Raw genomic sequence first — 26261 nt, 5'->3', positions numbered from 1 at the left:
CTCTCTCTCCCTCTCTCTCCAACACTCTCTCTCTCTCTCTCCATCTTGCTCGCGCTCTCTGTACCACTCTGCACCTCTCTTATTCTCACTATTCACAGCAGTTTCCGCCGGCTCGTTCATGATGACCCGACCCCAGCGTTCCGTTCTCTCTCCCTCTTTCTTGCTCTTTGCCCTTTCGTTTCTCCTCTCCTCTCCTCCATCCCTCAGAACAGAACAGGCCTCGTACCAGTCAATCGGTGTCCTCTCAATGTCAATTGATTTTGTATTGCCGACGAGCAAGAACCGGACCCTGAATCGGCTTTGATGCTGCGTGAACGAGGAGGGCGTTCGAATCAATTCAATGGGAATGAATTGCGCCTGAAAATGTCCAGCAAGTCACTGGAAGCTGCCTCGAGAGATTTGCACCCTTCGCCTCATGCTAGACAGTATCACCAGACCTTGGTCGCAATAATATCCTGAAATTCTGTTTCACCCCGCTTCTCTCTCTCTCTCTCTCTCTCTCTCTCTCTCTCTCTCTCTCTCTCTCTCTCTCTGTTCATCTTTCCCACTCTCCCACTCCCGCCCTTACTCTCCCTCTCCTCTCCCTGTTTTTACCCTCTCCCGATTCGCTTTTCCCTTAGCAAGAAACGCCCGTAATTCCAGCCCGCAATAACGCACGGACAGTACATGCGTAATTGTGGTGTAATTGAATTGACGCTGCAGGCTAACGAGTCCCCCCTCCCTTCCCAACACCCTTTCACTCCCACCCACTCCGCCGCCCAGCCCGCTCCCATCTCTTCTCCCTCTTTTTCCAACCCCAGCCCCATTCCATGGCACTCTCTGTCCCCAGTTGGCCAAGAACAATTCGCTTATTCAAAAATGTGGCAACGCTCTGGCCACTGGATTGCTGGCTGGGGCTGCGCTGCGGGGAGGGGGTTGGGGAGCGGCCACTTTTGCTGCGCGTCAGTCTGCCGGCTCTGCGGCTGCTAGTTGTAGCCTGGGGGCCTCCGGGGGGGCCTACTGCGTTACAGAAAGCTCCGGCTCCGCAAAAAAGATTGAATTCAGAGTTGGAGCAAAGTCCAGAGCCAGCCTCGCGTCTCACGGGTAGGTGAAGATGTGAAAATGTGTACTGGAAGAGCACTTGCAGATGTTCAACTAACTGGTGTTAAACATGAAATTTGTTTGCGTACAAGTGTTGAATTAGAAATTCCATGACTTTCAATTTCGCAACCTGTTTGCTCAACACTGGAGCTGATATCATGATATTACAGTGTCCAACTTTAGGGTTTTACATTTGCGCCCGAGAAGTATCCTTGTACGACTTCTTTCAGCGAAGGGTGCTACATCACTCTGGCCGCCGTATGCAGGTGCGCTCCGTTCTACCTCTGTTACTCTACGCTAGGCATCCCAATTGGCCTAAACGAGCCCAAAGGGATACAAGTAAAAAAAGGAAGAAAAAGGGTGCAGCAGCTCGGAGCGCTTTTAGGTCAAAAGGGACACAGCCCGCAGGGAAGGGGCATTCAGTGGGGCCCACCCCGTGCCCCGCCCTGCCTGGAGGGTGCAACTCCGCCCAGAACCACCCCCTGAATGAGAGCGTGGGAAAAGCCAGCGGTAGGGCGGGGGTAGGGCAGGGAGAGGGCTGCACATGCCGGCGCTGACCTGGTTGGGGAAGAAGGGATGCTCATATGGTAGGGTGGCCAGAGAACGAATGCTGACGCAGTGGAGACAAAATAAAACGAGGTGAGAAGCGTCCAAGTGGACGGGCGGGGCGGGGTGGGGCAGCGAGGCGGCCACACACAACCCCACAGACCGCCACACCTGTTTCCGCGCCGTCAGACCGCGCTGCTGCCCCTTTTGTGGCCATGCAGGATCCCCTCCCACCCACTCCAGAGAGAGCATGTAGACTCAGCAAAACCGTTTTTTGTTTTTGTTTCCTTCTCCATCTTTTTATTTTTTCGATGTCGTTCGGGCGTGATTCTGTTTTTTTTTTCCGGTTTGTTTTCTTGGAGTGGTACTCGCCCGCTCGCGCCTCGTTTCGCCTCGGGGCATTGTTTCAGCCTCCAGCCGACGTTACTTTTATTCGCACCTGCTGGAGTGGCTGGCTGGAGAATTATAATGCGGGTAGCAATGCAAAGCAGGCGGGTCAGAGGTTAACGAAGCGCTCCGACGCCCCCGGAAAGGGGGAGCTGCGGGGGAGGGGGAGGGTAGGAGAAGAGGGGATTGCCATGCCCGTAGGCGGCCGGGAGGACCACCAGACCGAACTCTACCCGTTCTGCCCCAGCTCAGATCCCCCCGGTGCTTTGACCGAACCCTCCTAGAGGAGCAGCATCAGGAGAACACTGGCAACGAACAAACGAGGGGCGGAGGGGCGGCGAGGGGGAGGGGGAAGGACACTGCCAAGAGAGGAAAAGAGCAAAGCCCAGATGATCGTGCGTGCTGCTTGCATACAAGCGGGCCATTCAAAAGAGACGCGGCCGAGAGCGGAGCGATGGCGGGGGTGGGTGAGGCTGGAATATTGTTTTTCCTTATCAGTCTGATGGCCGCTCGGCGCGCGCCGCCCTCCATCAGACGGTATTGGGGCGCAGGACGAGCTCTCTTGTCTGGGCGGCGACCCCCGGCACGCGCCTTTAGCGGCCTAGAGGCGGCCTGGGGGCAGCCTGAGGCTGCCCTGGAAGCAGCCTGGAACCCCTAGGGGGCTTGCGGCCCTGACTCCACAGCCCCGCCGCTCACAGAGCCGAGAGAAAGGCTGTCGCCAGTGGATTGGCCACTGGCAGGCGGACCCCATCAGGAGAGCCAATACGGCGTCAAATCTCGCACGGGCCGCAGCAGTAGGGCCCGCGGAGCTGACAGAAAGTATTGTTGTTCCCCTCTGCCTTCGTCTCTCTCCTTCGACAGATAGTCCCGTTATGGTCTCTCATCAGCATCCGCATTCTGTCTTTTATTCTTTAAGACAATTAATATTGAGGCTACATTAGCTAGCAACGTTCAGTGGACACCGAGTGCCTATCACGTTTGTGTATTTCTCTTTTCCCTTCTTCCTTTTTTTTGCCGTGCGTGTGATGAAAGCCCGTTTACTGGGGCCTTACTGCAGCCAGCCCGGCGGAGCCCAGCCCACTTGAGCCTCACCGCTCCCTTCCTCTCCGTGATGAGGCCCGTCTCGTGCGCGCCCGCCCGTGTCCCCCGGAGCCATACAAACGGTGCTGCTTTTCTAAACTGCGCAACACACTTACACAGCCACGATTGAGGAAACCTCTTATTCAAGAGGAAAAGGGTAACCAGCGACACCCTGAAGGAAAAGAATAGATCTTCACAAAACTGGAATTATATTAAAACCACATCATTTGTTGTGAGAAGTAATCCTCGAATCGTGACCTAGCTGCTCCCATACTCCGCTCTCACTCCTCCACCAGGCGACCGGTTGTGTGCCGCGCGGTTACTCGAACTGCAAATCATTGACGCGCCTGGCCATGGCGCCCTAGTCGTTCTATTTTATACTTCTCGGGCTACGATCTAGTTCGGCACTAAAACAAAACGGTTATGCACATCCCTCCCCCCCCCCCCCTCCCTGCTACGGTCCGCGGCGGGCGATGGACGAGGCACTCCTCGGCGTTAGCTACGGTCTGCAGCGCGCGCCGTCCAGCTCCGCCCCGGTCCGCCTGCCTTGCTGGGGCCCGACCGGGGCGGGACCCAACCCACCAGCGGCACAAAGCCTCAATTTTGTTCCGGTATACTCTAAGGCAGGACCGAATCCCGATCAAGAGGAATTGCTCATATGCTTTATACAAAATGGATTATCTCTGGTTCTACTTATTCTGTGCACTCGGTCCGAAGATTCATTTGGCACTTGCAAATACTGTCCGTTGCTGCTAAGAGACAAGTGAAGAGCACGCGCTGGAAAGTCACGTGTGGTCCATGTTGGAAAACATTCAACGTCTCTGTGTTGTTGTTTTAACGCCCTTGCACACATGAAATTTGGTGATGTTGTTTATAGAAGCCCATTCGCGAATCTGCCTCAGCGCGTCTCCGCCTTCGGATACGTGAGGATGCCGTAAAGTCCAAAACACATATGAAGTGCGCGGCCGCTGCAGGGCCAAACGGAAACCTTCGGCGCCGCGAGGAAAATATAAGCAAACTTTGTATCGTGCGCCAATTTTTTGCGCCTTTTTATCGACCTTTCTCCTCCGCTCGCGCGGGCGGCGGCGGGGCCGACACGGCGATTGTGTGTGTCTTTACGATCTCGAGGGAAATGAGAGTAGCAAGTGGCACTTTATCTCACGTGTATGTGTGCGTGTCTATGTGTGTGAGAGGTAAGGGGTTGGGGGAGGGGTATGAATATGCTCATAGACGGGTGGCAGCCTGCGGGGAGACTTCTTTTGGTAAAATGTAGCACCAAACACGTTTGGCGTGGAAAAGTGTACAAATTGTACCTAATTTTTCTTTTTACGTTTTGTATGTTTCAGGTACGTGGTGCTGTTTTGAGCGTCATCGCTGTTTCCCTCCGCCCGCCCTTGGCAAAGTCAAACCACCCCAACATGTAAGTCCTGTATAAGTCCACGCGCACATGTCCATTGCGACCCGTTCAAATACAACATATGCACGCGCGCAAAAACAACACGCCGATGATCAGAGGGAGCGCAACTGTGGCCGTCAGTGTCAGTCGGTGTTTTGTGCTTTGGTGGCCGCAGCGGCAACGGCCGGGGCCGCCGGGGCCGCAGGCTGGGATGCGCCCGGGCTTATGTATATGTAATGAGGCGCCGCGCCCCGCCTCGCCCCGCCACGCCTCGCCCCGCCACGCCCCGCCACGCCCCGCCACGCCTATGGCCGGTGGAGCGCGCCGCGCCATATAGGCATCCAGCCAAGCATGGCTGCAGCACGCCTGCTCAGTTAGCCTCTCAGTCGCCGCATCAATATTCAAATTAGTTGGATTATTCAGGCTGACGTGTCACGAGTGCGGCGTGACGCGACGTGGCAGGGCGTGGCGAGGCGCGGGCACAACGCGAAACCAGATACAGGCCGTATCCGTAGTGACGACGGGAACCTTTTGGCCGGTTATGCGATGCGCTGGCGTTTCCTGATACGCGTATGTTTTTCTGACCTAGGCTGTCAAAATGTGGCAAGCCCCTTACCCATACCGGCCTCTCCCGTGTATTCCTTCTCTTGCTGTCTCTTTCTCGCTCCTCACTCATCAGCACTTACTGCTTCACTCACTCAGTCTCGCCTCCTCTTCTATCTCTGTCTCCTTGCAGCGAGGTTGTGCATTCTGCTGCAGTGGAGCTGTGCAGCAAACTTCCTGTAAACTTCTTGGCTTATCCCCCGCCCACCCCCTTACTTCACGGCGGGCATTTACTTTGCACCAGATTAGCCCCCCTCTTCCTCCATCTCTCTCTCTCCCCCTCGTCTTCACCATCACCCTCTCCCTCGCCCTCACTCTATCCTGCCCCTCCTCGTGGAAGTCTGCGATGCAACTAGAGAGGCGGTGTTTGTGTTGCGACTTTGGGCGGCGGATCGTTAAGGCCCAGCGAGGCAGGCAGAATGATTACGCTCAAAGTCAACTGTATAAAAAACGGGAGGATGCACTGAAAAAGCAGCATCTACCCTCATCTTGAAGACGGGCTCGGGCAAGCTCAGCTGCGGCACCAGTCTGGAAAAGGCTTTGAAAAAGCCTGACGTCAGAGATGTGTGGTGGGAACCCACCCCAATTCTGAAAACTGGTAAAACAAGGGTGCATAATTTAAACACTAACGTGTGCTAGTTATGATTTTAAAAATTACATGGTGTTTAGCTCAAGTTGCACAAGTGCTTGGTGTGCACATTCTAAACATTACCTACTGACCCAAAATTTTGACACCGAGACAGACAGGATCAGCGGGTACAATCACCAATCACTTAAACTCAGTAACACTTTACTGTTAAAGCCAAAGTAAGTTTTTAGTTAAATCCTAGTTTAACTCTAAATGTCGTGGCAGCTAAATTTTCCAAAATATTGAGAGCTTCTTTTGATCGCTAAATTTCTGTATTAGTTTACAGACTACCATGGTCGTGAGATTCTCCAATACGTAATAAAAAAGTTATTAAACATCATTACGAAAATCTAATACAACTAACATTAATTAAAGTGTTCAAACTTACTGTTGAACACGAACACTTCGAAGTATTCAAACACTTAATAGTGTTCATTAAAGTGATGAGCACGTGTATGTGCACGCCAGTTGAACACTTTGTTCATCAGTGTGCAGACAAAAGTGCACCCAATTATTTCCAGTGTAACTGTTCTTCGCCTGCGGCGCCAGTGGTTGAGGCCCCCTAGTGTCCGCCAGACCAGTTCGACCGTGTCTGTGGGCTGTTACGCAGTTAGTCGCCTCTATCTGCCACAAATCCGTCGTGTACGCCCAGCAGGGTGTCTCTGTCTGTCGCTGCAGGGGGCAGTCGCGCGCCCGGGTGGGCGGCAGTGTAAGCATAGTGTCGGGATGTGGGTGCGGACATGGGGCTCAACTCGCCAAACTTCACCAATCTCAAAGTCCCAACAAGAGCTAAACGAAAAGTTGCGCCTCTCTCATGCTGCTGCCGATGATTTTCCTTTCACTGCTAAATCTGAAAAAGTGGTATCGCTTGTAGCTATGTTGTTGTCCATCGAATAGCTTTCCCCCCGGCTTCCCCCCTTTTTAAGGAAACAAAACAGAAGAAAAAATACTTACGATGATTTCTTGGTTGTCATTAATGTGACCTTGTGCTCTATTTCTGGTTCTGAAATTGTTAATAAGCTCATGTGGATAATTTGAGACGTTCTGGCACTAAGAGCCTGCCTGCCACCCGCAACCCGTCAACCTCGGGTGTACATAATAATAAAGGGTTGTGAGAGGTCAGAGTAGCGATTGCATGCAGATTTTTCACCTTGGATGAATCGGACACGGACAGCCCCTATTTTGTTAGTACATATCTCCTGCTATTGTAGGATTTTATCGTATCGCTCCCACTTTATTGCTGTACCTAATTCTCTCTCTTCCTCCCCCCCTCTCTCTCTCTCCCTCTCGTACACTCGCGTCCTCACCTCCGTACTTCATGCGGCACAACTAATTATCCCCCTAATTACTGGGCGATAAATCGAGCCTTGCTGCACGCGCCAAGAAGGTACTTTGCTCGTAATAGGGGCGCGCTCTGATCGCTTCTCAACACGTTTCTTCGATGCAAGTGGCGCAAAAGTGATGATGTCTATTTTGAAGTTAACTGGGTCAGTTACGTGTATAGTGACTAATTCATTTATTGCAATGATTTACCTTTCGCAGTTTCCGAAATGTGTACACGTTTATGGGACACGCGATAGCTTGTTTAGATAGATAATGTGTAATGCGCTTGAAAGTGGGTGCATCTTTTCCAGCTATTTTTGGTGATAGTGTGCGCGGGGCTAGAGCCGCCACAAGTACGGCTGTTTAAATCAGATGCGGGAAGGATTTTTGGCTCCTGGGAGTTGCTTTTGTGCGGCCTGCCTCATTTCCATTACATGAGCCCCAAGGAGATTATTTGTGCGGGTTTGGAGCAGGCGTGGCAATGTGGGGCCGACATTAATTCATTACCGGAGCGACGCCGAACCGAACGGAAGTGTGAGGCACACTGCGTAATGCTAACGTAAACCCTCTCATACGGGTGCGACAAAAATAATAATTTGAACGTTATTTTTCATATAAAGGGTTAGTGACACATCGCTGTACTTTTATAAAAGTTCTGTACCGCAATCAGGCGTGCTCGAGGTTTTGTCGAACTTACACTAAGAAAAAATTTGGGTCCTGAGCACTGAACATTTTGTCCGAGACCGAAAGTTTTTGACGCATTTTACAGTTTTGCCTGGGCACCAAAGTTTTGTTTGCCGAGCTTCAAACTGTTGTTGCCAAGCACAGTCATTTTACTAGCCGGAACTAAATTTTTTGTGCCAGGAACAAAGTAGGACGCAATAAACAACTGTCAAGTGCCCGTCAGGAAAAAAAATTCTCAGTGTATCAACCCGGCTTAGCAAGCGATGCAAAGAATGCAGTTTGCAATCGTTTTTTTACAGCGTGCTGTTCAAATTGTCAAAGGCTTAACGCGATTTTTAGGAGAAAAGTCGTCACGTTATTCATTTAACTATCAAAATGACTAAATTTCTTATACAATGATGTATTGGCGTGACCGACGAGTATGAGTAGGAATGTGTTGTGGTAAAGTTGCTACAGGCATTCGCACATTTACGAATATCGTTAAACGATTTGTGAATCGGAAATAAAAAAAAACTGACATAGATCACCAAAGGTGTTTTTTACAGTGTACAGATTCTACAGTGTGTTTGTTTTGGGCAGTGTAAGCTTGAGCTGCCCCACGATGCGCTGAAGCCTGAAGCCAAAGCCCGGAGCCTGAGCCACGCGGCGGCCAGCTCGGATCTCATGGCGTCATCAGGACCCCCCCCTTCTCAACTCACCCCTCTCCCCCGCCCCCTCGGCCCGCCCCTACCCCGGCCGCCGGGCCTCCAGCCTCACACTCGCACGACTTAACAAGCCGGGGGTACCAGTGCAGCGCGTGAGAAGAATGTGAAAGGAAAGGCACACAGCGGCGCCGCCTGTCTGCCCGGCCCGCGCCCCGCACAGTAAATTCCACCGTGCAGAGCGAATAGAAACGCCCTCCCGCCGCCGGGCAGAAAATCTATCTCTGGGAAGCGCTGGCCGCCTCGGACTTTGCTGGACGGGAGCGTTTGCGGATGATGAAATCAGCGCGTGCGAAGGAGGGCAAGGAGGGTGTTTTTAGCGAGTCGGTAGCTCATGACTGACTGAGTGAACAGAGCGAGATGTCTGCTGCCGCTGCTCGGCTGCTGGCCCCGCCAAAGTTAAATATTTAAATGAAACCAGTCAAGGGGCGGAATTAAAACTTCTTAACCTCATCAGCATCTGTTGAGCGTCGTGGCGCCGGTGGTGGCGGTGCCGTCCCGCCCTGGAGGCTGGCTCCAGCAGCCCCGCCCGTCGGCGGGCGAGCTCTGCTCCGAGTTACTATTTATGGTGCAAAGTTACTGTCTGCGGGCGACAGGCCCTTTGCTGCTCTTACCAATCTCTCCTCGACGAGAAGGGCTCGTTTTCATTCGCCCTGTACTGCTGTCCCGCACGGCAGATTGCCTGGGCTGACCTCTGCTACGGACTCCTCGCCGGACCTCGTACGGAGAAGGCAACTGCTCCAGGCAACTCGTCTGCTGTTTGTGTTCCAAAGCGGTATACGAGGAAAACGACAAAAAGCTCGCAGGTCTACCTGGCTAGGACTTTGTTATTTTTTACCACATAACTGTGTGCGGAACACTGGCTCGCTAGGGGTTGGCGGGGAGGGGGTAGAAACAAGCCCGATCCAGCCCAGTGCGTGGGTCGGGGCGCCGAGCAACTTTGTGACGTGGGCGGGGCGGAGCGGAAGGGCTCGAGTAACCCAGAGAGCGGGAGGGAGTGAGACGGCGGGGCCGGAATGAGAAGCGGGAGCGAGACAGCGATAGGGGAGTCGTAAAGATAAACGACAAAAGGTACGGGACGGGGCAGGTTCGCAGCAGCACGGCTCCTGCTCGCCTGGGTCATGCGTGAACGCCACGGCGTGCCACGGTGCGGGGCCGGTGCACAACTACGGCCGGGGACAGTAACCTTACCCCGTTGTCGTCTAGCTGTCAGGAAGGTAACTTCACCCCGCAGCTCCATCGGCGGCGACGGGGTAACTTTAGCGCAGCAGCAACCCCGCTCTCGCGCACACATACAGGCACACACACTCAGGCCTACACGAACTAAAACGGGTAGAATATTCGCCGCGGAAGGTTTCTAGTTCACTACTGCGGGTAGATGATTCCCTGCCTGTTGTTTTGCGGCTTTGTCGTGTGGCGCGCGGGGTTTGATTAGGCGGAGGCGTTACTGTTGCCATCGCAACGCGTTGCTAGGTCGCCGGGCTGGCTGGCCCCCAGGCCCAGGCTGGGCCCCGCTGCCTGCCTGCCTGGCGCATAAATTATTCCTTCCTGAGGAGAAGCTCTTTCAAGTTTTCCCCTCCGCAGCGCCGTGACTTATGATGCTGCAGACCAGGCCGGAGGGGGGTGGAAGGGGGCGCAGTATAGTTTCTCGATGTCCGAAGGTCTGAGCCTCGTGCGGCAGTTCTACACCAACGACGTCGTCGCTTTACCGTGTGGTATGCCTCCAAAACCTTCCTGCTCTACGGTAAATGTTAAAGAACAGTTTACCCAGCGAAGCACATCTGAATCGCATTCATCTTTGTCTCTTATAAGTTACAACTTGCAACCAAAATAACAGTAACTGGTTTTGCATCTAGGATAGATACAAATTTGCACCCGATTAATCATGAAAGTTGTTCCTCTTCATTTAGTCTGTTATGTGGCTTTTTTTGGTGGTTCTCAACATAGGCTTTGAGGAAACTTAAAAAGGAACTTTCTTTCGGTTACTCTTATAACCTTGTGTGGTGTCACCTTTAAGATATATAATATTTATTCAAATACTTCACTAAGTGCAGTGAATGTTTACTTCCAAAGACTTCATTTTTTTTATTTGCCACTTTTATGAAACACAACAGAACGCAAACGCGGCGACAGCTGTTTCTCCCCCCCCCCCCCTTTTACCGGTTTGGCCTGCACTTTGCTCCACCCACCACTTAAAACCCGAACACACGACCTCAAATCAGACGGTCATGTACCGAAGCGCTCAGGACCCTGTTGGAGGGCCTCTGTTGTTCGCAACGAGCCACCTCTGATTGATGTTTGTTTCCAACTGACAGTGACAAGCTGCCTGCCTTACTCGCGTCCTCCTCAGCGGCGGCCGCCAGCAGGGAAAAAGGCCGACTGGAAAAAACAACAGAAAAAACAGGAGCGCGCGCATTCAAATTAGAGCGGGAACCATTGTGCTCAGTCTGTGAGACAGCGACAGAGAGGGCGAACTTTTAGTGCCGTAAAGCTGCTGGGCGGTAGGAGCAGTTTCCATGCGATGGTTACACACTTGTGCACTGATACAAAAAATTGCCCAACTAGTAAATTTCTGTAAGGTTTTAACTGCCAATCGAATTTTTGCAAGTGTCAAAAACACGGTCGAAGTTCGGCACTTCCAAGCAGTGCTCAACTTAATAGTTTTGAATTCCTGTTGAAAACAATTGCCACGCAAGGTGCGTCCAATTCAAAGAAGTGTTCAACGGAAGAGTTGCACACTTACAAGTGCACAGCAACCACGTCACGTAGTACTCACCCAGACGGTTGAGAACTTACAAGTGTTAACAAGATAAGATATCGACCGTTTCCCTCCGGACATTAAAGGTACAGGAATTGCATTAGTCACACACAAACATGCGAAAAAAGAAAATGATCGAACTGCACATTTTCTGAATCCTTTTGGTGGTTGCAGCAGCGGCAGCTGGGTCTTTCATTTTCCCCTCCCGTTTGTACTGGCAGCGGAGAGCGGCGCGAAGCGAACCCGGGATAGAGTCGACGGCAAACACGGCGCGGGCGGGCGGGGCTGGCAGGGCTGGCAGCCTCGGTGGCTGGACAAACAGACTCATGCGATCCGCCCCGAGAGAGAGGGAGAGAGAGAGAGAGAGAGAGAGAAGTAGAGCGAGAGGGAGTCGAAAACGGAGCCAAAACGCAGCCGGTCTGTGTACGTGATGCGGCCGCCCCGCCACGCCCACCTGGCAGCGCGCCGGCCGTGTTCCGTACCACCTCCATGAAGGAGACAATTTCTTTTCATTATGACCGGCCTGTGATAACGGACCACGCACGCACGCACCTGCAAGCGAAGCAACCGGCGCCGTGCCAGGGGTGCACGACCCTGGTGAGAAAAATAAAAATGAAATAGAAACGTGTGTTGTGTGTGGGGGGGGAGGGGGTATTGTTTTCTTTGCTTTTGGCTGTGTTATCCCAGTGACACGGCAAATAATTACCTCGGTCGGCCTAGTCGTGCCAGACTCCTCCTGCCACCGGGCCGCGCCGGGGGCCGCGCCGGGGGCCCAGCGCTGCCTGCAATCAATGCTTTGCGTGTTGCCGAGCGCCCCGGTTGCGAGGCCGCTCTCTCCCTCTCTGTCTCTCTCCTACCTCTTTCTGCCTCTTGCTGTCTCTGCTTCTGAGATAGGGTGGGAGGGGCACGTTTTCTCAAATCCGTTGACTCGCCTCTCGGCCTACTCCTGTCCCAGATCCCTTTTCAAATCCTCGCCCCATCCCGCGCCCCTTGCTATCCTGGACGCGGGTCGCGCCCTCACCTCGCCCTGACTTGTTCTTCGAAATCCCCTTCACCCCCGCTCCCCCCGCCGCGCCACCTTGCCGGCCTCCTGATAGCTAGTTTACCAAAGGGCAACGGAGGAGGGGGTACGGTGATAAGAAGTTGTAAACCCGGGCTGCGCTCCTGCAGAGAGAGAGAGAGAGAGAGAGAGAGAGAGAGAGAGAGAGAGCTGCGGGAAAGGGATTTCTAGTGTCTTTTACTTGGCAAGTTTTATCTCGCTGCACCGAGCCGCATGGGCCACGAACTTGACACACGTTCCCGTAGCTTCGTGGGATGCCCCCCCCCCCCCTTGTGTGTCGGAAAGCGGCGGGGTGAGGGAGGGGGTAGAAGGACGACGTGTGTTTGCATATGTGCGTGCCGTTGTGCCGTTTGGGGCTCTCGATGGAAATCGTTTCCAATTCTGCGCTGCATTGGTTGAACGCGGACGAGCGGCTTCTACTTCTGGTGGAGCTTCTTGTGTTTGTCGCCATTTTCGCTCGGGTTGGTAGTGGTAGCGACGCGGCAGTGGTGGCGTGGCTCTGCATCCATCTACACGGGCTGGAAATTCGGTAACCTATGGTGGAGAGTGAGGGAGAGCTCCAGGAGAGCGCTCTCGCCTTAGGGTAAAGTTGCTAAGCTGATGTAGAGGTAGGGGAGGGTAGAGCAGAGAGCGTATGAAGTGGGGAGGGGGAGGAAAGATTAGGCACCAGAGTTTGAACTCGCCACCTGGCCTGCTACGTAACAAACGGACCAGGGTCTTCTTTATCTCATCCTCTACTCCCCTCCCTCCTCCCCACTGCCCCCTCTCCCCCGCTCTGCTTCCCTCCCTGTCCCTTCTGTTATGTCTCTCTTTCTCTTCACTTGCGCTACGAAATGAGCGTGGCGGCGGAAGAAGAGAAACATTAGAGAGAGAGAGAGAGGGAGAGAGAGAGAGAGAGAGAGAGGAGAGAGAGAAAGTTACCTTTGCAATGAGGAGGAGCAGAGGGAGGGATTTTGCTTTTTTCCCCTTTTTTTGCCAGAGGTCTTCTTTAGACGGCATAATTTTTACGTTGGCAGCGTTGGTCCCAAAGGGTTTTCTTTATGATATGCTTCCCTTATTCGACGTAATGGTAAAGGTACTCGCTGGACGGCGTGCAGGGGCAGCCTAGTGGAGCCCACCAGCCAGCAGCCAGCCAACCAACCAACCAGCCAGCCAGAAGGGCGCGGCGGTGCGCGGCGGTGCGCGGCAGTGACGTAGGTGATTGTGGCGCAAGTCCCGCGAGAAATCCTTGGGCTTGCACATGCTGTACTACGTGATGAGACTTGGAACCGCTGCGCTCTCCGCCGCCATGCCCTGCCGCGCCACGCCACCGGACCCCCTTCCGGTTATTCATCGGCGTCGTGCGGTGCTTCGCGCTGCATGTCGGCCATTGAAAATGAAGCTGGGGCGTAGGCAACCCACTTCGCACGGGCGTGTGCAGGCTGCACGACGCAGCACGGCGCAGCACGGAACAGCACGGCGCAGCACGGCGCAGCACGGCACAGCACGGCACAGCGAGGGGCTGTGAAAGGGCCATCCTTAAGGAGCGAGGGACGTGCGCTGGCTCTCGATATTCCTCCTCCCCGTCCTCCTCCAGGCCCGAGTCTAGCCCCGGCTGGCCGCGTGATGAAGGCGTGACTTGGAAAAGAGAAAAGAGAAAAACGCACAAGTGGTGTAGGGGAGAATGGCTGGACCCGGTCAAAAGAGAGTGGGGGAACGGGGCGGATGCGGATGGTGCAGAGGGGGGGAAAATAAATCGGATGGGAAGTGTTATTATTGTGTTTTCGTTGTGCGTTATGGGCCTCGTCTCGTTAGCGGCCACCCTACAGGAATGGGAGGGGGGCGGTCCTCTGGGCCTTTGAAGAGCGTTTGATCGACGCGAATATCTTCACGTTATGTTAATAAATTGAATGCGCCTATAAGTTAAAAAGAAGCTGCTCCATACGCTGGCGTGGTGTGGTGTGCCCTGGGCTTGTATGAGAGCCGTTTCTTTTAGGGGGAGAGTAGGGTGTCAGTAGCTAGGTTTTGGAGCATCGAAACGAAAACCCAAGTGTGTGAATGTCGCACACTTGAAGGTGTGTGAACAACATTCGTGTACGTGGAGTCCCAAGCGTGTTAATTTTAAAGGAACTCCTCTAGTCCCTTAAGTGTACGAATGGGCATTCACATTCATTCATTCATTCATTCATTCATTCATTCATTCACCTTCAAGTATGCGACATTCACACACTTGCGTTACCAGTGCGCTGAAGGTGCGGCGCAAGTTAAGAGAGCGAAGCGTATCCAGCTGCTTAGCGCGCCCCGCCTGCAGTGAAGTGTCGTTTGCAGTGGTACATTTTTCAAGGAGTGCACGAGGCTCGGTCGGGCACGAGGCCTGGCGCTCCCGCCGCGCCCTGCTGGCTGGACGTGTCGCGCAGCCGTCGCTTTGAGTCGTGGGTGGGGCGCTTCGCTTGGCGCGGGGCGCGGCCGCGAGGGGCCCGGCGGAGCGGCCCTGGCGCCATCTGTGGGCCAGGGGCCCAAGCCGCAGCGTCCCGGCGTATCGATTGCACGGCCACACCCCACCGCAGGACCTCCAGGATCCTGGAGCGTAGCGTCGCGCAGCGTCTCGCAGCGTCGCACAGCGTGGTCCAGCGTCAGAGGACGACGCAGCGTGCCAAATGCAATCTCCTCGGGGGCTTCCACAACGAATGGATGTCGGCTTGTTAATTGGTGTGTATGAATGTCGCGGTCAACGTCCATTCAAATTGTCCGTTTTCTGAGGGGACAAGTGTGCCTCCAACTCCAAAAAGTTTAAGTGCGACAAGGGGACGTGCTTGATTAAAGTGCGCGCGCATGTCTGGAAAACACTTTAAAATGGCGGCGGGGGAAAAGGAAAATTCCGTCGCGCGTTTCCAGGCCGGTCCATTACTCAACGAGATAATGTGCTTGGACAGTAACAAAGACGCGTTTGTCCCGCCGTGCTCAACGCCGCACGTGTACTTTTTACTGTATGAACATTAACCAGTTGATGCTGATGTATATACGTTTATGTTCTTTCATACCTCTTTTTGCTTCTGTTTACTTGGAAAAAGAAATAAGTAATAAAAACAGCATCTATGTTGTATACGTTAGTCAGGGCCGTGTGGCACATATCATAATTAAAGCATCGTTGCTGTCACCTCTCTGGTATAAAACACGCCGTCTGCCTGCCGTGCCACCCCGCGCTGCTCCGGTAATAGTTGTGTGATCCACGCGTTTATGTCTGTGTATGGCGGGAAGGGGGAGGAGAGGGATGAGCAGCTAATGCCCTTAAATTCCAATTTTCGGTCCGCCATTTATCCTAGAAGCGCGTATAGCACGCCATGCCTATTACTTGGAAGCGGAAATGGCATGCAGATTTATTCATGGAGACATAGCAGTCGCAGTGGTGGTTGCTGGTGGCCTGCCCCCTCCACCTCTTGCTACGCCCCCCCCCCCACACACACACACTCACCGACATTCGCGCACCTGGGACAGCAGAGCAAGCAAGTCCATAATTACCACGAAGAGTCTTGAGTCTTGCTCCCTGTTCTCCTCTCACCCTCACCCCTTTCCTTTTCCTCACGATTGTTCCGATTTCACATTCCGCACGGAGAGCTCACGAACAGCGACGGTGCCCCAGCCGCCTGTTCTCTGTGTAGTGCAAGGATTTCGCCGAGCGGCATGAGCATGAGCTATTTAACCATGGCACAGATGCACGAGCAAAGAAACCTAGGGAGGTATCCACTCTCCAAAATCATGGCCCGATAGTACCTTTATTACCTCCATTACCTTCCTATTACCTCTTTTACCCTTTCTATTACCTGTATTACACAACCAATGCGCACCTTTTCTATTAGAAGAGAAAAATACTGTCAATTTTGACGCTAGATTATTGTGTGACCAATTGCAGCACCAATGTCTCCTAAAAAATTAGACATTGTTCCCCCAACCTCTTACATGGCGAGGGTGGGTGGGTCAAAATTTAGACTCAGATTTGACCAAAATTTAGTGCAAAAGCCTCGACAAAAACACCAATTTTTAAATAGCTATTCGCGGAAAAAGTGACAAATTATTGTGTTTTAAGTTCGTTGCATCATTGCACCATCATCACTGTCTCTAAAAAGGGTAAAAATTGATTGGGAGGGGGGCTGTTACGACTAGGCAGAATTTAGGAGATATCCTAACGCCCCATTTGGCCTGCAGTTTTGCCGCTGCTACAAATCACTCATTCTCCATTAAAACGAATTTTCAAACCAAAAACCTCAATTTGACGAGTATTACCTATTACTTGACTATAACCTGTATTACTAAAACTACTACCGAACGACTGACCCGACTACTATTACCTAAAGAAACGCACTTGAAAAGAAACCTCATATACGTTTCTTTTGTATTATTAACAAAATACCAGATGAGACAGGAACTTCTAAACGTGCTGCATAGTTGGTCTTTTTAAGCAAGAGGAGCTTGGATTTTTGTCCAACAGTTTCTATGTTTTCTTGCAGCAGTTGCAGTTGGAATCTCCGAATCTGCTTGGTTTCCAGCCTGGATGTCGTTCTCACCGTAAGGGGTGGGGAGCGAGAGAATAAGATGAGTCGTTGTCAGGCAGGATGGAAAAATTTGCTTCATCTTCTTCTTGTTAGGCGTCATAAATTGGAGCCGTTTTGGACGACCCCCGTCCCCTCCTCCCCTTTCTTGTTCCCCGTCCTCCTCTCGCTACCCGCTTCTCGTGCGATAGCGGCCGCCAGCAGCTCTGCTTTGCATTTTGCACGAGGAAAGAAAAAGTAGGCGAATTAGCATGGGCCAGCCGCGCCTGCAGGCGGGAGGCGGGTAGGCGGGCGGGCAGATGGGCGGGTAGGCGGGCGGGCGGCAGGACGCGGCCGATATAATCTTTGCCGCTTCATTATCATGGCCAGATGGTGAATAACGAGGATGAGGAGGATTATTCTTCCTCCGAGGGCTGCAGCGCAAAAGCATCTTATCGCGTCTTATGAATGCGCCTAAAAATGCAACACTAAAGGAAAAGAAAAGAAAGGAGAGTAGGGTGCTTTCACTCTGCTAGTACCCGAGCAGTCGTTTTGGGATGCTAACTAGCCCCAACGACCCTCCTATCTATTGAAAACACACCGAGTGTGGTAGCGCCTTGGCAAACCTTGTAACATACAGGGTGGTATATGGGGACCACCCTCTATTTCATTTTATCTATTTCGAGATTTTGAAATCAGTGTGTCTTCAAGCTGGGGCTGGAAAAGCAAACTTGAATTATTAATATTTAGAGTTCACACAAAGACCTTCAATGGGGGACTGAAATTTATCTCCTTAAGCTAGAAGTCCCACCAATCGTTGTCAGCTAATTTTAGTATGGTTGGTTGAATCGTTAGATGCCAGGAAATATGCCGCGCTCCATGGCATCATTGCTTCTAGTTTTCACAGGAGGGTAGTTCGTACTTTTAACATGGTCGTATCTCAGAAACTTCCCGCAATAAGCAAGCTCGATCCGTCCGGGTGGTCACCGCTGCAGCGCTGCTGGTTAGCAGCAGATTAAGCTGGACTACGCTCTGGCGGCGGGGCGGGGCTGCCCGATGTTCTCGCACACCATAGCATCCGCCCCGCCACGCTAGCCCAAACTTTTTAATTACTCCCATTGTTTTCGTGCTGGTAAAAGAATGAAGTTGAGACTGAGAGAAATACGGTCCGAAGTTTTATGAATATAAATGATAATTTCCGCCGCCATGAAAAGTATCGCCCAGCAGAGGCAGCAGCACTGGCGCATCCCTCAGCAGCAGCCAGACCAGCACCGCTGCAATGCACAGCAGGCAGGTCAGCCAGATACCCGCCTGTTCCCGTGCGCTAGTACTATATGTTACGATGCCTTTACAGGTCACACGATCGTCACATTTTATTTGAGCTAGCCACCATCCTCAAAGTACGGCCGTCATTCGCCGTTACTAACCTGCCAAGTTTAGCATAGATGCATGCTCGTAAAGCGCCTGGTTGGTAGGCAATATCTTGTTTACAGTGCATGTGTGTACTGCGGGATGGCCTACCCCGAGTCTTGCAGGCGCCGAGCTCCCGGAATTGGCCGAATGAATCTGCGCAAAACGGACGTACTGCTTGGACGATCCCTTATTCCAAACGTGGTATTCGACTACTTTTTCCTTGCCCATTCAGCGTCATTCCAACGTGCCCATGTCATGTTTGTGTGGGTATTTTTCGGATGTGACGTTAAAACGCATAAAAGAGGTGATGTGTATGTGACCGGAATACGACACAAAGAGTTTCACTACCAACAAACGTAGATTTTGCTGTAAGAATATGAGCTTGCGTTTTGGAATTCTATTTCTAAAGACTTCGGCATTTGTGCATATACATAACGTACAGTATTGTCTGTTTCATGCCATTATCCGTCGTCGATTCCTTTATCAAGTTCAGCAGAGCAAACGAGCGCTTTCTTTTCCCTTTTTGCACCGTCGGGGCAGAGGTCGCCGTGTATTTTCTCCAGTGCTGCCGAGACTGGGTTAGGGAGGGGAAGGAGCTGGAATGGAATGTAGGTTTAATTGTCCCCGCTGCGCTGGCCGGCTGCGGTGTGGCCTTCCCTGCTGCCGGCCCGCGGCCCCGCTGCCGCCCCTTCAGTGTGACAAGCTGACAAACGAGTGGTAATTTTATCCCGCTCTGGCCTCTCTCTCTCTCTCTCTCTCTCTCTCTCTCTCTCTCTCTCTCTTCCTCCCTCCCTCTTCCTCCCTTCCTCCCGATCTCTCCCTCTGTTTCTCTCCCCCTCCTGGAGCGTAACGCACCGGTGCCGTCGGGGGCGCTATTCACCGGATGACGACGCCATTCGCAGCGCGCACTCGCTATTCGCACGCGGCGCGCGCGAGGCAGAGCGGAGCAGAGCGGCGTCGGCATTCTCCAAGTTGAGTCGAGTTGAAAGCGGCGCCTAACGAGCGTCTCAATCATTACCGTCGTCGCTAATTGAAGAGTCGTCCCGCCGCCCCCGCGGGTTCAAACACCGCGGCGCCCCCTCAACTTAAGGTTAAATTGGATTCTTACACCCTAATTTTACCTTACTTTTTATTATGATACGACGTGAACGATAAGGGATGATGATGGATGCCTTCGCACTAATCATTTCCCTTTCAATCGGTGGTTAATTGTGCAAACTTTGTGTCTTTATATCAAGAGTTTTCGTGCCCGTGGGCGTGCGTGCCTCGTGTCGGCAGTGGTAGTACGCCGCCGTGACTGATGCCCGCTCCGCACGGTTACCCTGCTCGGCCTCGCGCCCGCTGGTGGCCGCTGGTGCCACTCCGTCACTGCCTGTCCCGCCGCGGGCCGGGGACCCGGGACGTGCCGGGACGTGCGGGGGCGGCGGGTGCCTATCGCAAATCCCGATTGCTAAATAACCCTCGTCAATGGTCTCGGGCTCCCGCTCGTGCTCCCGGGCCGTGGCCGTGACAGCGTTGCGCGACGTGTCGCCCCCCTCTCCTCCCCTTCCCATCGCAGGGTAGGCAGCCAATCGTAAACTGGGGGCTGCCTGGTGGGGCTAACAGAACGGAGCACCGAACCGAACCGTACCTCGCACATGGCAAAGTAATGCTGCGACTGCGACGCGAGCAAAGGCAAAGCAACTGAAAGAAAAGTCCAACAAAGATATTCTCGAAGCATCCCTGATCAGTGGAAACTTGATTTACTTTTTGGAGAGAAGTTTGATGTTTGATGGCTGTTCTATGTGTAGTTGAACTCTGGATTGGAAGCTCGACTCATTAACTTCAGCCTTACTTAGCGCTCTCCGCCAGCACGCGGTTTAGAGGCCCCTTGAATCGCTCTTCCTTTTACTCCTCCCGGCTGGGCCGCGTGGAATACGCGCAGCGCAGTATGTTTCATTTGAAAGGCTTTGAGGAGCGCGGTCCGGTCGTGCTCTGCTGGTCCAGCGCCATGAGCCGCCCCGGCCGCGCGCTCAGCATCCAATTGATGTGAAGGGAGAAAAAAAGGGCGAAAAAAGTAGGGGAGAAGGGGAAGCGAGCGGAAAAAGAAACGGGATGGCCGAGAGCTATAATGAGCTTCCCGCTTGCGTGGCGTGGGGGTGGAGGGGGAAGGGGGGGGAGGAAGAAGAGCACCCCCTCTCCAGCGAATTAGAGCAGCTCAACATCTTAAAACCCTCCGGCTGCGTCCCCCGCGCACCCCTTGCGTCGCTCGCTTAGGTTCCCGCCCCGCCCTGGTGGCGTTCTAGGTGGCGGGGCGGGGCGCAGACAGGCGCCAAACGACCCCCAGTCAGCTGCACAGATGCCGTAAAGTGCCACGGGGAGATGTTGAGTTGTCTCGGATAAGCGGGCGAGCATCCCCCCCCCCCCCCAGGCGACTTAATGACGGCTGACGCAGTCCGCACCACGCGGGCCAGGCTGCGCGCCCAGGTCAGGTGCCTGCTGCTGCCCCTCAAGGGGGTGCTCCTCTGCGGGGGTCCCCCACGTCGGGTGGGGGAGCGACGGGTACCGCGCGGAGCACCCCTAGGGGAAGGATAGACCGTAAGGATGGGGGGTATAGGGGTGGGGGGGCGTAGTTGGCCGTAATCGGCCACAGGAGTGCGCCTCCGGTCAGGGGGTCGCCCCGGCCGGCCGCCCACGCCGCTCCTAATGACACTGTGGAGGTCCGGGCGGGGCGGGCTGCACCGGCCACAATGGGCATCAGGCTGAATCAACCTCCAGGCCATTACTATGCCGCGGTTGTAGCCGGCCGCAGCCCCCCTCCTCTTACCATGACCGTCCGCCCCGGCCGGACCCGCGCGTTGGCGTGCCTCAATTGACTTCTGAAGTCCTCTCTCCGACCGCGCACCCCCCTCCCCTCCCGGACCCGAGTCTTCCCCCTCCTCTCTGACGCCGCTCTTTCCGCTAACCATTTCCTTCTTTTTATAATTTTTTAATCAGCCCCCCCCCCTTCCTCACCTCTCTCTCTCTCTCTCTCTCTCTCTCTCTCTCTCTCTCTCTCTCTCTCTCTCTCGCTCTCTCTCTCTTTCTCTCTCTCTCTCTCTCTCTCTCTCTCTCTCTCTCTCTCTCTCTCTCTCTCTCTCTCTCTCTCTCGTTGTCCTGCTGCACTTACTGCACATTTGTGCGCGTGCCACACATTTTGCCTGTTTTGCCGTTATGCGCCGAACTACCGGGTGTCCGGAACAATACGCGGCAGCCGGATGGGTGGCCTACGCACTGGCTCGCAGGCGCTGGGGGCGAGGGGGGGGCGGGTGGAGGTGGCGGGAGGCGGCCGGTCCCCTCCACCGCTCGGCCGCTAGAGCGCGCTAGAGTCACTCTCGCAGGGAGTAGCGCGGTGGGAACGGGCGGCAACTTGCGAAGGGGTGGAGGTGGGGTAAGGCAATGCTCCGAACACTGACGAACGGAGGAGGGGGGAGGAAAGTAAGGGTGAACACGCGAGGGGTGCGCCGCAGTTCCGCAAAGGGGTGCTTCGCGGTTCCGCGAGGGGTACTTCGCGGTGCCACAAGGGTGCGTCGCGGACCCGCGAGGGGTGCTCCGCGGGCCGCGAGTGGTGCTCCGTGGGCCGCGAGGGGTGCTCCGTAGGCCGCGAGGGTGCGTCGCGGATCCGCGAAGGGGGCTCCGCGAATCCGCGAGGGGTGGCAGGCGGTCCAGCGAGGTGCGGGGTCGCGAGGGTACGTCGCGGATCCGCGGGGGATGAGTCCAAGTCCTGCCGCGGGTCCTCGCGCCCCCAGGAGCACCCCCGCGAAACCGTGGGGTAGCTCGCGGTTGCGCGAGGTTCATACGCCCCACCCCTTCGCAAGTTGCTGCCCGTTCCCACCGCGCTACTCCCTGCGAGGGTGACCCTAGCGCGCGCTCTAGCGGCCGAGCGGTGGAGGGGACCGGCAGCCTCCCGCCACCTCCGACCGCTCCCCCCTCGCCCCCAGCGCCTGTGAGCCAGTGCGTAGGCCACCCATCCGGCTGCCGCGTATTGTTCCGGACACCCGGTATAATGGCCTTTTATACATTTCCGGCCGCCATAAATATCCTAACGAGGGACGTGTATGGGTTTTGCAAAAAGGACGCGTTTACATGCGCGAGAATTGATTTGTCACACACGCGTGTGTTTGCCATGGCGAGCGAAATCTCTCTTTCGCGCCGCTAGCTATGCCGCACCCCACACGGGTGTCAGATTGGTTGCCTACCCTCGATATAGTGGGCGCTTTGCCGACCGGCTGTAACTAGCCATAAGGAGGTGACGTCCTCTTTATCGTTTCGTTGACGAGAGAGGGAAGGAGAGAGAGAGGGGGGGGATTTTCCTTTAAAAAACGTGTCGCAAAATTACAAATCCAAATTTTAAAAGCACAACCCTGATGAGCCGACGGACAGCTCACGCGGACAGTGGCTACGGACTACATGAGGACAATTTGAGGACATGTCCACTGGTATGTCCATTAGTTGTCCGTGGCCCCAGTCCGTGGATTGAAACGTCTGTGGACTTGTCCGCAGCTGTCCGTAGTCCGAGATCCTATCCGTGGCTCTGTCCGCCATAGTCCGCAAACCTGTCCACGATGATTGTCCGTGTAGCTGTAGCTGTCCAGGTGGTTAAAGGAAATTTCGATGGAATATGCTGTCCGTGATCGTGTCCGTGGCACTGTCCGCAGTCATCTGAGATCCTATCCGTGGCTCTGTCCGCAATGGTCCGAGAGACTATTTGTGGCACTGTCCGCAATTCAGTCCACGAGGTTTGTCCGCGTTACAGTCCCGAGCTGTCCGGGATGTTTGAACGAAATTCCATAGAAATCTGTTGCGTTCAGCAAGGTAGCATTGAGTGACCGTGATGACATCACGATCTTCGGTTCAAAAATTGCCGCCCTCTCGCCCTCTGGTGGCGATGGAGGACTCCGGGCGAACCGGACAGAGGGCGGGCGGGCTGATGGACTTAGTGTGAAGAGGTTGGATATGACCACCGCGAGTTGGTGTAATACGTCTTATGACAAACAATTTAAGGGTTGACTAGATAAAGGACAAGTGTGGACAGCCTAAGTACCCCTTTCTCCACCCACAGATTACACAAATGAACTAGTTAAAAAGACTTATTCACGTACGAATGACTTATTTAAAACTTTGATGTGTCAAAATTCCGAAGCGCCATCTAGTGTTCGGGTGGTTGAACTCATCTCAGTCCGTATGCAACAGCTCGGTACGTAAAATTACAGACGAGTCGATGGACAACTCGTGGACATGTCGGCGGACATGGCACGAACGTCATGATGTGCAAGGCAATGGACATGTCGATGGACAACTAGCGGACAGTCCTACGGACCAGTCCTGCGGAACGGTCCATAGACATTTGGTGGTCATAGGTAACGGACAGATCTATGGACAGACGAGCCGTGGTGGACAGCTGCAGACACATGCCATGGACGTTTCAAACGACGGACTGTAGTTATGAATGCAGACTGGACCGAGGACAGGTCATGGACTGGTCCTCGGACAGACTGATGGACACAATAGACACGGTGGACAGTTGGGGACTGCACAAGGACAGCCACGGACAGTTGGGGACTGCACAAGGACAGCCACGGACAGTTGGTGACTGCACAAGGACAGCCACGGACATATGCGGACCATTCCACGGACTGTCCATCGGCTCATCAGGGAAGTACTACTATGCATCGTTTTGGAATTCACCGACGAACGAGCAAATTTGGGGTGTCATTAATTTACATACAGTAGTATAGGAAAAATCACACATGTGTATACGTATGTAAATAACTTCATATAGATGTGTGGGGTTTTCCCCACAAATATTTTTACAGTGCTGGCGGAAATAAGTGTATAATTTCTTATGTCAATTAATTGATAATTAAGTTGAAGTGCGCAAAGTTTGGACAAATTGCGTTATCTTACTACATTATACGGCAATAGTTGGGCAAAAATTAAGGTATTCCCGAAACATATACACCCAGAAAAATGGAAAGTTGTGGCAATTATTGTACAGTTACTTCAGGGACAACCATAAAGTGATGGTTGAGGTAACGTTAATATGATTGAGTGGGCTAAAATATGGTTGTGGCCAATTTATGATAGTTAATTTCTTAACTGTATTATGGTTGTCCCTGAATCAACTACAATGGTTGCTACAAATTTCCATTTTTCTGGGTGTAGTAGCTGCACATACTATCTATTCCCTTCTAATAACAGAGGCCTGGGATTGTGTCTATGCGCTGAAGTGTGCAAAATTTAGACGTTTACAAAATACTTGAAATTTGCAGATCACCTAAGATTACAGCGTCTGTTATGTAATGTGGAAAACCACTGGAAATGCTGTAGTGCGTTATAGTTTAGGATTATTGCCCTTTTTGAGCGGCAAAGGAAAGGAAAAGCGATTGAAGAAACCATGACATTTCTGGGGCAAGAACAACAAACATTTGTGGACCGCCCGCTTCCCCTTCCCTACTGAAGACGCGCCTTGTCACTTTGGTCGGTCAACAGTTAATTAGGGAAATGAAAAGATATCACCGTGAGGCGGCGTCCTCGCTTCTCGGCCGAGAGGAGACGGAACGGGCCAACCTCGAACAAGGAGACGCGAAGCAGAGGCGAGGGACGAGGGAGAGGGATCGAATAATGAAATTTCTCGTAACTCCGTAACTCTGCACAGACTTGGGGTTCTAATTTTACGTGTCTTGAGCTAAATTCTTCCGAGGCGGTGGCAGCAGCGTGGGGAGGTCGTAAAAGTCGCGCCGCAGTTATAAGGCGGATGCAGCGCGCAGCAACATTGGCGGGAACTTTGGCGCATTTCGGGTAGAGGGCTCCGCGATCCTCGTTAAAACGGACCAATAATTTTTATGTCCGACCCTGTGCCGGTGTGCCTCGTCGGTGCAGCTCTTCTCACTCTTTCTCCGTTTCTCTCTCTCTCTTTCTCTGCTCCCCCCTCCCCCTTTCTCCTCTCGGCTGCACTCCCGCGCGCAGGATTAGTCGCTCCTTCCGCTCGATTGCTCGGATTAGCCCGGGTATAAAGATAATGATGTCTCGTTAAGTGCTTGGCTGCTACAAACAAAGCGACTAATTACCAAAACCAATTATTGGTTCTGGGAGGTAAAGTGAGCAGGAATCCTGTGGGGAAGTGGGATGTGCGCACTGTCGACCTCGCACCAACTTTTTGTGCTTATTAGTTAATCTTGCGTGAGCGTCCATGCTTAATTATTTTCAGTGTGCACCAGCGCGTGCACGCTGTTGAGGGTTCACGAAGTAATCGTTTAAAGTGTGGGGAAGACCCTCCATTTTTGTCGACATCGATTCTGTTGTGTTTTTTTTTTTTTAATTTAAGCCCAAACGGGGTTAACGCTGACATGAGCCGCAACCGCAGCCCCCTTAAAAGAATGGTTTTGATATTTGTTAACTTTATTGTGTACTTTATTTTCTTGAGTGCATATCCCTTGATTTAGGTAGAATGGGGGAAAAAAGTAAGAAGTGTCAATCGAGACTGGTTGCTAGCAAAGAGGAATGAGGAAGCGAGATGAAGAGTAAGAGGGGGAGCGGGGGCAGCGATGAAGCTTCACTGCACCGGCGTCCACGCGGCACCCGTCCTCCCTCCGCTGGAGCTCATTTTAAGGGAGACAAGGTGCGGCGCGTAGCTGGACCCGTGGCGCACAGGCGGCCGGGCCGTAACAGTAAAGGGGATATTATCCCTGGCCGGCTGTGTGCGGCCGGCCGGGCGAGGGCCGCTCCAGCGCCGCGCCTCGCTCCGGCAGCCTCTGGCGTTCTTCATAAAACACACAATGAAAAGGAGTCCCACTACGATGCGATGAGTTTTATGATGGAGGGCCATGTACTCCTGAACTTGCACCCAAACGAGTTGAATTAATGATTGGCTCGCCTCGAGGAGGTGTTTGCCTGCGCAGCCCTCTCAAGTACCCACCGCGCATCTCCACTATGTGCCTTTGTTTTTAATAGATCGCACCGCATGCTGGATAATCGCTCTCTGACCACACAGAAATGTGCCTAAGAGAGACACACACAAGCGCCTAGCGTAGTTTGCGCTTAAACGCGTGTAGAGAGGCCCAGGGATCTCCCCCCCCC

The 26261-nt window shown here is 53.4% G+C and overlaps 1 protein-coding gene and 1 long non-coding RNA gene across 2 annotated transcripts in view; both read left to right on the top strand.

Annotated features, from left to right (window-relative positions):
* The window catches only part of LOC113208787 (E3 ubiquitin-protein ligase mib1), a gene marked incomplete at its 3' end in the record, with an annotated part of 324014 nt that overhangs the window by 218132 nt on the left and 79621 nt on the right, over positions 1–26261 (top strand).
* LOC127749554 (uncharacterized) overlaps positions 1–26261 on the top strand; it is a 66802-nt gene that overhangs the window by 15495 nt on the left and 25046 nt on the right. The window contains exon 2 of the long non-coding RNA XR_008011222.1: positions 4440–4513. This is a non-coding gene — a long non-coding RNA (uncharacterized LOC127749554). The remainder of the gene's footprint in view (positions 1–4439; positions 4514–26261) is intronic.

Source organism: Frankliniella occidentalis, unplaced genomic scaffold (genome assembly GCF_000697945.3).
Source record: "Frankliniella occidentalis isolate FOCC.00 unplaced genomic scaffold, Focc_3.1 Scaffold65, whole genome shotgun sequence".
Taxonomy (NCBI): Eukaryota; Metazoa; Arthropoda; class Insecta; order Thysanoptera; family Thripidae; genus Frankliniella; species Frankliniella occidentalis.
Note: the sequence above shows the minus strand (reverse complement) of the source record. Positions and strands in the feature narration are given on the sequence as shown.